The sequence below is a fragment of the Tenrec ecaudatus genome, chromosome 3 (assembly GCF_050624435.1).
Source record: "Tenrec ecaudatus isolate mTenEca1 chromosome 3, mTenEca1.hap1, whole genome shotgun sequence".
Classification (NCBI taxonomy): Eukaryota; Metazoa; Chordata; class Mammalia; order Afrosoricida; family Tenrecidae; genus Tenrec; species Tenrec ecaudatus.
Window position 1 is genome coordinate 60,225,541 of NC_134532.1, and position 9,265 is coordinate 60,234,805.

Here is a 9,265-nt window from a genome sequence, read left to right on the forward strand (position 1 = left end):
AAAATGCAAAGGGGCACAGGGGGAAAACTACCGTATACAAACACTCCGGGAGTGAGGTCCAGATAGTATGGCAGGGGCCAGACCAAATCCAGGGGTACATATGGCAGCCAACTAAAAGGGTGGGGGTGAGGAGGAAAGAAAAAAAGATAGAAATGTGTAGTGGGGGAATAGGGCACTAACCCACCCAAGGAGTGGGTTTTGTTTATATTTCCACAAGGAAAGAGGGACCAGACTTAAATCTGATGCTGCAGGATGTGAATGTAGCATGCCAGCATGGAGAGTGGAGCCAGTGGAGGGGCCTGAGGGCTCGGCCCCAATCCCAGCTACATGGACAACTGCCCCTCCCCCCCCAGAAGAATTTCCTTAAGAGGACAGCACTGAAGCTGCAGCTTGGGGAGAGGGACATGTCTGATCAGAGCACACAGGAGCAAATGAAGGGAGAGGAAGAGATTGTGGAGCACATCCTGGCCCACCAGGCCCGGAGGATGATATCTCCTCTCTGAACAGTCAATGCACAGAGTGGACCACATGTCTGATCCCACTATGAGACACACTGTCCCTCACTGGCCCCGGGCCCTACAGGGGACAACACTAGACCTGGACTGACACCAAGACACCGAGGCAAACACTAAAGACGTGCAGCAGAGAAACGTGTGTGGGGGGCGGTGGGGTAGACAAGAGCAGGGAACTTCCGGGGGAGTGCAAAGGATGGACTCTGGGGCCAGAGCATGGCACCCCATCGGACTTGACTGGAGGACATGTCTAGAGTTCAAAAATCAGACCTTGATCTATTTACAGGTTTTTCATTCTTTTTAAAAAATTTTTTCTTTTAATTAATTTATTTATTTATGGGTCATTGGTTTTCTTTTTTGTTGTCATCATTGTGTTCTCATTAGTTGCCTGTCTTGCTATGCCTTGTTTTTTGGTGCATATTATTACCTCTACAAATCTATATAAATAAAATAGGCTAGATGAACAGTCTGGAGGAGAAAACAACAGGACCATTGGTTCCAGAGAGCATGGGAGATGGGGAGGTGGGGGTAAGGAGGTGGTGTTGACCAACCCAGGGACAGGGGAGCAACAAGTGATGCAAAATTAGTGGCAAGAAGGGTGTGAGAGGGATTCAGCAAGGGCAATATAATCAAAGAAACTACTAAAACCCAAATGAAAGCTGAGGATGATAGTGGGATGAGAGGAAAGTAAAAGGAAATAGAGGAAAGAACTAGGAGGCAAAGGGTATTTATAGAGGTCTAAATACAGGCATGTACATATGTAAATATATTTATATAGGATGGTGGGGAAATAGATCTATGTGCATATATTTATAGGTTTAGTATTAAGACAGCAGATGGACATTGGACCTCCACTCAAATACTTACTCAATGCAAGAACACATTTTTCTATTAAATTGGCATTCCATGATGCACACTTTCCCAACACGATTGCTGAAGACAAATGTGTGCATAAGCAAATGTGGTGAAGAAAGCTGATGGTGCCTGGCTATCAAAAGATGTAGCATCTGGGGTCTTAAAAACTTGAAGATAAGTAAGTGGCCATCTAGCTCAGAAGCAAGAAAGACCACATGGAAGAAGCACACCAGCCTGTGTGATCACGAAGTGTCGAAGGGATCATGTATCAGGCACCAAAGAACAAAAAATAATATCATTGTAAATGAGGGGGAGTGCAGAGTGGAGAGCCAAAGCCCATCTGTAGGCAACTGGACACCCCCTTACTGAAGAGTTGTGGGGAGGAGATGAGCCAGTCAGGGTGCAGGGTAGCAACAATGAAACATACAACTTTCTTCTAGTTCTTAAATGCGTCCTCCCCTCACTATCATGATCCCAATTCTACCTTACAAATCTGGCTAGACCAGAGGATGTACATTGGTACAGATAGGAACTGGAAACACAGGGAATCCAGGACCAGTTCTGACAATGGCAATACCTGGAGGGTGGAGGGAAGTTGGGGTAGAAAGGGTGAACTGATTACAAGAATCTACATATAACCTCCTCCCTGGCGAATGGACAACAGAAAAGTGGGTGAAGGGATATGTCGGACAGTGTAAGATATGACAAAATAATAATAATTTATGAATCATTAAGGTTTTGTGAGGGAGGGGGGAATGTGGAGGGAGGGAGGAAAATGAGGAGCTGATATTAAGGGCTCAAGGAGAAAGCAAATGTTTTGAGAATGATGATGGCAGCAAATGTACAAATGTGCTTGACACAATGGATGGATGGATTGTGATAAGAATTGTACAAGCCCCCAATAAAATGATTAAGAAAGAAATGCTTAAAGTATACTACTAATTTTTAGTCTAATAAGTCTGTTGTGTTGGTGCCCTCGAATTGGTTCCAACTTGTAGCAATCTCATGTACAACAGAGTGAAACATTGCCTAGTCTGGCACTATCCTCACAATTTTTGTTAGATTTGTGTCATAACCACTGTGTTATTGAGTCTTGGATGTGACACAGGGTCTTCCTCTTTTCTGCATACCCTCTTTTTTACCAAGCATCATGTCCTTCTCCATGGGACTGGTCCCTCCCGAGAACATGTCCAAAGGGCACGGGACAAAGTCTTACCACCCACCCATCTAAGGACATTCTGGCTGTGCTTCTTCCAAAATGTATTTGCTCGTTCTTCTGGCCATTTGTGGTATATTCAATATTCTCCACCAGCTCTATACTCCAAAGGCATCAATTCCCCTCTGAGCTTTCTGATTCACTGTCCAATTCCACATGCCTAGGAGACAACTGAAAACACAGGTGCTTGGGTCAGGTCTACCTTAGTCCTGAAAGGGGCCATTTTGCTCTTTAACAGTTGAAAGAGATCTTTGGCAGCATATGTTCCCCAGGAAACACATCGTTTGATTTCTTAACTGGTAGGTCCATGGGTATTTGATTGTGTGTCCAAATAAAATTAAAAAATAAAGTTAACAATTTCAGTATTTCCTCCACTTATAGTGTTGCCTGTTGGCCCAGTTGTAAAACTTCTGTTTACTTTTGTAATAAATCCGGAAAACCATAAGGATCTGAAGTGCAGTCACCAGGCTCATCCTCAGCGGCTTTTTGATGGGATTTTTCTGGTTGGAGGGAAACATCTATTTCAAGAGTAAGAAATAATTCTGAGTCAAAATAACATGGATTGAAAACACACACACACACACACACACCCTTTTCCTCCTGACAAAATGTAGCAGAAACTGTTCTGGGTCACCTCTGTCAGTTCTCCTCTCCTGACTGGACACACGGGAAGATTTATTTCTCAGCTTCTCTTAGTGAGTTTGGCCAATGAATGTCAGCAGATGTAACATCCCACTGTAAGGACTGAAGGTAACCTGCACTTTCCTCTCCTGTGCTCTCCTCGCTTCTTTCTCTCTCCAGCTTTTTCTTTCCCTGTCTCTCCATTCCCCCCACCCCCTGCTGCTGATGTGACTAGAAGTGAAGAGCTCTCCGTTTTGGAAGACGGGATCAAACAAGATTCCCAATCAGAAACATCAGATTGAATCAGGTTTGACTTGGTGTGAAACAGAAATGTGCCTTCATTTTATTAGCCCACTGAGATGACTTGGTTTGTTTGTTACCACAGCATAGACTAACCAATACTAACTGGTACACCAAGGTACCAGTAAAAGAAAAGGAATCCATATAGAAATAAATCCATAAACATACTTTGAAAAACAGAAAGCTAAATTTGGCGGTTACATAATTTCCTGTCAACTTGAAAGGGGTGGAGTCTAGCCTGTCAGTCAGGTTGCAGCTTGATGACCTCATTTGAAGACTCAAAGGAGATAAATAGCTCACTGGAGGCCAGACACATGCTCTGCTTTCTCCCTGCGAAACATTCCTGTTGACAAGTCACATGGAGCTCCGCTGACAGAGCTAGAGCCTTGGAGCTGGAGGAGTCATGTGAGACCCCTGCCAGGGCTGAGATGCTTCCACCGCCACAGGATCCACAAGACTTTTCACCCACTGGCCTTTAATCTTCCTGCATTCGGCATCATTGCATATGTTGCATGAGTCTGAAGAGGAATTTAAAGACTGGTATCAGACATATGGGCTGATTTCAGACATATGGACTGGGTCTTGACTGAGTTGGGATGTTTTCTCAATATACAATTGCTCTTTTATATAAAGCTCTTTCTTATATACATATGAGTGTCTATGAATTTGTTTCTCTAGTCTACCCGGACTAAGGGAAGCAATTTGATGGAAGAAACAAAGTAGAGGTAGCTGTAACCCCAAATCTCTACAGGATAAGGACACAGTGGAGGTAGAAAATGTCCTTCCCAGAAATAACCTAGGGATGAGATCAGAGAATGGAAGGCAGGTGTGAGAAATGAAGCTGAAATTAAAATCTGTCCAAGAAAAAGCTATACCGGTTACACACTAAGTAAGCCAGTGGTAATCCTGAAAGGTTGGGATTATATATTTATAGCGTGATAGAGAGATAGGGGGAAATCTGGTTGTGAGGGCTCTTGGAGTATGCCACATGCAAAAACAAAGCAAGGAGGGGGAGAAGGAAGAGAAAGAAAAGAAATCTACCTGGTCGTGAGAAGAATCAAAACTCAAAGGCAATCCATACTGCTAGTGATTTTGAAGGTGATCACTCACAGAGCTGAAAAGGGACACAGCTGAAGAGCTCTGCCTACTCAGAGGACGTGGTGGGAGGGAGGGGTGCGGTGCTTGCGTTCCATTGCACGGTCTCTACCTGCACTGCATTTCTTGCATCGTGTAGTACAATGAGGAGTTTTCATTCATATTTGAAGGCAAAAGAAATAAAAGTGCTGCCCGTCATGTCTCTAATCAAACCCAAGTCTGTAAATTATAAAGAAGAGGCCTTTACAGAACTATTATTTGTGAGGGAAAAATACATTTATTACCCCTAAGATATGTACTTTCCCAAGTATAAATAGTTGGTCTAAGTTTTTTGGTTCTCTTCCTAATCCCTATTAAGTCAGTGTCAGGAACTAGGATAAAATGTGTTTCCATGTGGGCACAGTTACAACGACCTTCAGGGTCCAAATGGATGTGATTAAATTGGTCATCATTTAAATCACCATCTACGCACATCATATTTTCCCATACTAACACCTGTTAATTAAGGAGTTCACTACTCTGCTCTGACATGTTAAAAAATAAGAGATTGGAAATTACTTATAAAGAAGATGTGGAATTTACTCGAAATTTTTTAACATTCTCTGCTTTCTAATACAATGGGGTCTCTGTTGATTTTGAATGACCATTGTTGATGAATCCCTCCTTGTTGTATGAGATCATCTTCTATACGTATCTGTATATGTAAGCTGGGATTGATGAAAATATGAAGATAATATTGGGGCTGATGGTTACCTAGAGATATGGAGAGAGTGGAATGGGAATAGGGGGAGTCAACATCAATGTTAAAAGAAGGGAGGGAGCTACAAATTTGACTATGATGGTAAGTGTACAGCCCTTCTTATACGATTAAGCCATTGAATTGTATAATATGTTCATTGCATACCAATTAATAAATAATTTTTAAAGATATCATAAAATTCATCAAAAAAGGGATAAAGAGAAGGTAGAATAATGTTTGGATAAGAAAAAACAGAGTAGATGCGATAATGGTGGCCAAGCCTAAAACTTAGTATCAAGTTTCCTGGAGACTAAGAGAATAAAGTAGTTCAGTAAGGGGTCAACTTCTTAGTTAAAGTTGTTAGGTGCCATCAAGTGAGTTTTGATCCATAGCACCCATAAAAGGGGCAGGGGGTACAGAATGGGCCCATTTCTTAGCAAAGATGAAACAAACGTTGAAAGAAGCACCCTGGTTGGGACAATAGAGAAGACACATTGAGAAATAAGAAGACAATGTTATTCCAGAAACATCTCAGCAAATAGAAAGACTGAATTACTCATTGACTATGTGACTCATGTTGAGGTAGTTAGTTTACTGTGCCAACCTGGCCGATAAACACATGTGCGGTTAACTGAAGGGTGGAGGGATAAATGGCTCAGTGAGCCTGGCCTTTCGAGTTCTCAGGTCTCTTGCTTTGTGATGGTTGGACCAGGGTACAGCTGCCTTATCCAGTTCCCTGCTTTCAGCTGGCAAGGCTCACTTCCTGAAAGACATCCCCAAGGAGAAGCCACATCGACCTACCCGATGCAGCCCTGGGTACTAGAGCAGCCATGTGGTGACCCCAGCCAGAGCTGAGATGCTTTACACGTTCACTAATTTGGCTTTCCTCCTGCAGTCAGTGTCATAATGTGTGTTTTGTGAGATGGAGGAGGACTTTGTGGATTGGTGTTGTAAATATGGATTAATGTAGGACTTGTGGGTTAGGGCAGCACTAGGTTGGGATGTTTTCTTGATGTGCACTTACCCTTTATATAAAACTCTCTCTCATGCATGCATTTCTGTGGAATTGTTTCTCTAAAGTACCCAGACTAACACATTATGGTACCTTGGAAGTGGGGTACTGGAGAAACAAATCATAAGATGGAGAGTAGATGTTTGATTGACCTCTCCCTCATGGTAGTTTTTCTTGTTTGTCTAGCCAGAGTTCAGATAAAGGCATACTGTTTGCTCGGTGGCTTCCTGGGGAAAATATGAAAATAGAAAATTTGTAAGCCCACTTGCTTTCAGCCATTAAAATTTGGTCTTTAGATGAGTTTAGGCCATGCCTGTAAACAAAGCTTTGAAAACATATGCCCCATCCAGTGCTTTGGAGTACTCAGGAACCAATGGTCTTTGTCAGAAGCTGGAAAAAATCTGGAACCATGAAGAAAACTCCCCACTAAGAGTGAGTTAAAGGGAGACTGGCTAAAATGCTTGCTAGGTGACCACCTGGATCTACTTGTTGAGTGGAAGTGGGAGAAATGCAGCAATAAAGAGACAGGTTGGGTTTGGCCACTGACACCTGTGGACTTGGTTTATAGGAAAAAGAGAAGACAAGAGCAGGTTGACTGGTCTAAAGTTCATGACCTAGCACAAGGGGGGGTAGGCTTGTTGAGTATTGGTGAGAGCCCATGGTCTAAAGGCAAAGTGACCAATGGGCACCCTGTGGAGGCTGAGTGAGGCAGCCCACATTGAGTTGATCAGAACCTGACCAGATGGAGATTTCTGAGAACTGGTGCATATTATTGCTGGCATATGGATGGCCCGTCCAGATTTGACTTTGCTTATGGATGCAAACTTCACACAGTTTGTGTTGGACAGGGTTCTCTAGAGAGACAAACCAGATTGCTAGTAATTATATATAAATATATTTATAGAGATAGATATATAATACAAGAAATGAACCGTTAAATTATATACAGATAGATGACACAAGAAATTAACAGTTAAATTATAAAGCAGTGAGACACTAGCAGTCCTTTAAGGCTTGAGAGCCGCCAGTTGCCAGTCCCCTTCTGTAGAGAGAGCTGGGCTATATATACCCAGGCAGCAAACAGCAAGGCAGGTCACCAACTATCACCAACTGTCGGTCCCCAGCTCCAGAGACGAACATTCCAATCCTGTGGGATTGGAGGGACCTCAATTTACAGCGACACAGTCCACAGGCTAGGCATCCCACAGGTAATGTACCCCTTTAAATTGAGGCACAGAACAAGCAAGGTGAGGCTCACCGAGCCATTTATCCCTCCGCCCTTCAATTAATTCTACTTGTGTTTATCGGCCAGGCTGGCACAATAAACTATTGCACTGCTCCAACTAGAATGAAGATTCTTCATGTCATAAAATATGATTGTCCCCTCAGAGCACTGGGTTGATGGGCAGTATAGAAATTGGCAGTATAGCACTTGTGCAGTATAGAAATTGGATACCCAAGGGCAAAGGTAATACAGAATGGGTAGGAGAAGAAGGTAGTTCTACCGATCATTTACAACCACGTGATCAATTGCAAAAGCAAGGTTTCTAATTGTCAGTGTATTTTCTTTATGTGCTTATTGAGTATCTTTCCTTTGTTCATGTATGATATATCAGATAAAATTGGACTCTGTGTTTTCATTCATATGTATGATAGATGTTTGATGATAAGTATAAGTGTGATTTCATTAATGTCTGGAAATTATATATGGCTAAACAATTGTGTACAGGTGCCAAGTTGGCAAGGGGTAGATTGAGATAGTTAACGTTTATTGTGCCAACATGGCCAATGAACACATGTGGGATTAATTGAAGGGCGGAGAGATAAATGGCTCAGAGAGCCGAGCCGAGCCTATCTTGTCTCTTACTCTTTGATCATCGGACGAGTGTGCGGCTGCCTTGTTTTTTCTGCCTCGATTTGCAAGCTACACTACCTATGGGACACCTAACCCGTGAACTGTGTCACTAATCTGAGTTTCCTTCAAGGCCTGCTTTGCCACACTATTAGAATTCACATCTCTTGAGCTGGGGACTGTCGGACCCTGTCATCTGGCTGACGGTTGGTGACCTGCCTTGCTGTTTGCTGCCTGTGGCCGGATAGCCTGAATTGCTCTACAGAGGAAGACCTGGTGGCCCTCGAGACTTGAAGGACTGCCAGTGTCCCACAGCTGTCTCATGGGAGTGAGTTGCACTGAGCCATTTGTTCTGCTTTATAATTTAATTAACTGTTTATTTCTTATGTTATATATAGCTATCTGTGTATATATACATAATTATTAGCGTTCTGGTTTCGTTTTTCTAGAGAACCCTGTCTAACACACATGTTATCATCCACACCCACACTCACAAAGCCCACCCTTTTTCTATACACCCATCCTGGTCTTGTAATCAGCTGGCTGACTTACCAAGAATTCTAGTTCCCAAGCCTGCCAGCAGGAATCTCCATTTTCAACACACTCTGTAGGTGAGCAGACCAAATTGAGGGTGGGGGACAAACAAGGTGATAGGTGATCATCTACAGCTGCAAAGAAGCCTGCCCCTCTTGTTGCTAGTCCCCCAGCTGCTGAAGCCCTCTCTGGTGCCTAACAGCCTCCCGAGCCTGGAAATTCTCCAGAGGACAGCCTGCCCTGACATGCATTTACAGGAAAGCACTTGAGAAAGATAAGGAATGTAAAATTTGTTAGTTGAGGGTAATAACTCATAACTCTTGCCTCCCTATCTCTGTAACACTAATGTCAACAGCGTTACCATGAGAATTCACCAGAGGATCCACATGAGACCTATCAGGCACACGATTTGATACAAACACATCTGTGCCGATGCGCACATCTTTTTATCATTAAAGCCAATACATCAGCCACAGCAGAACTTTGGTAACATCTCAAGATTTCATCAATTATTTCTGAAACAGAGGAA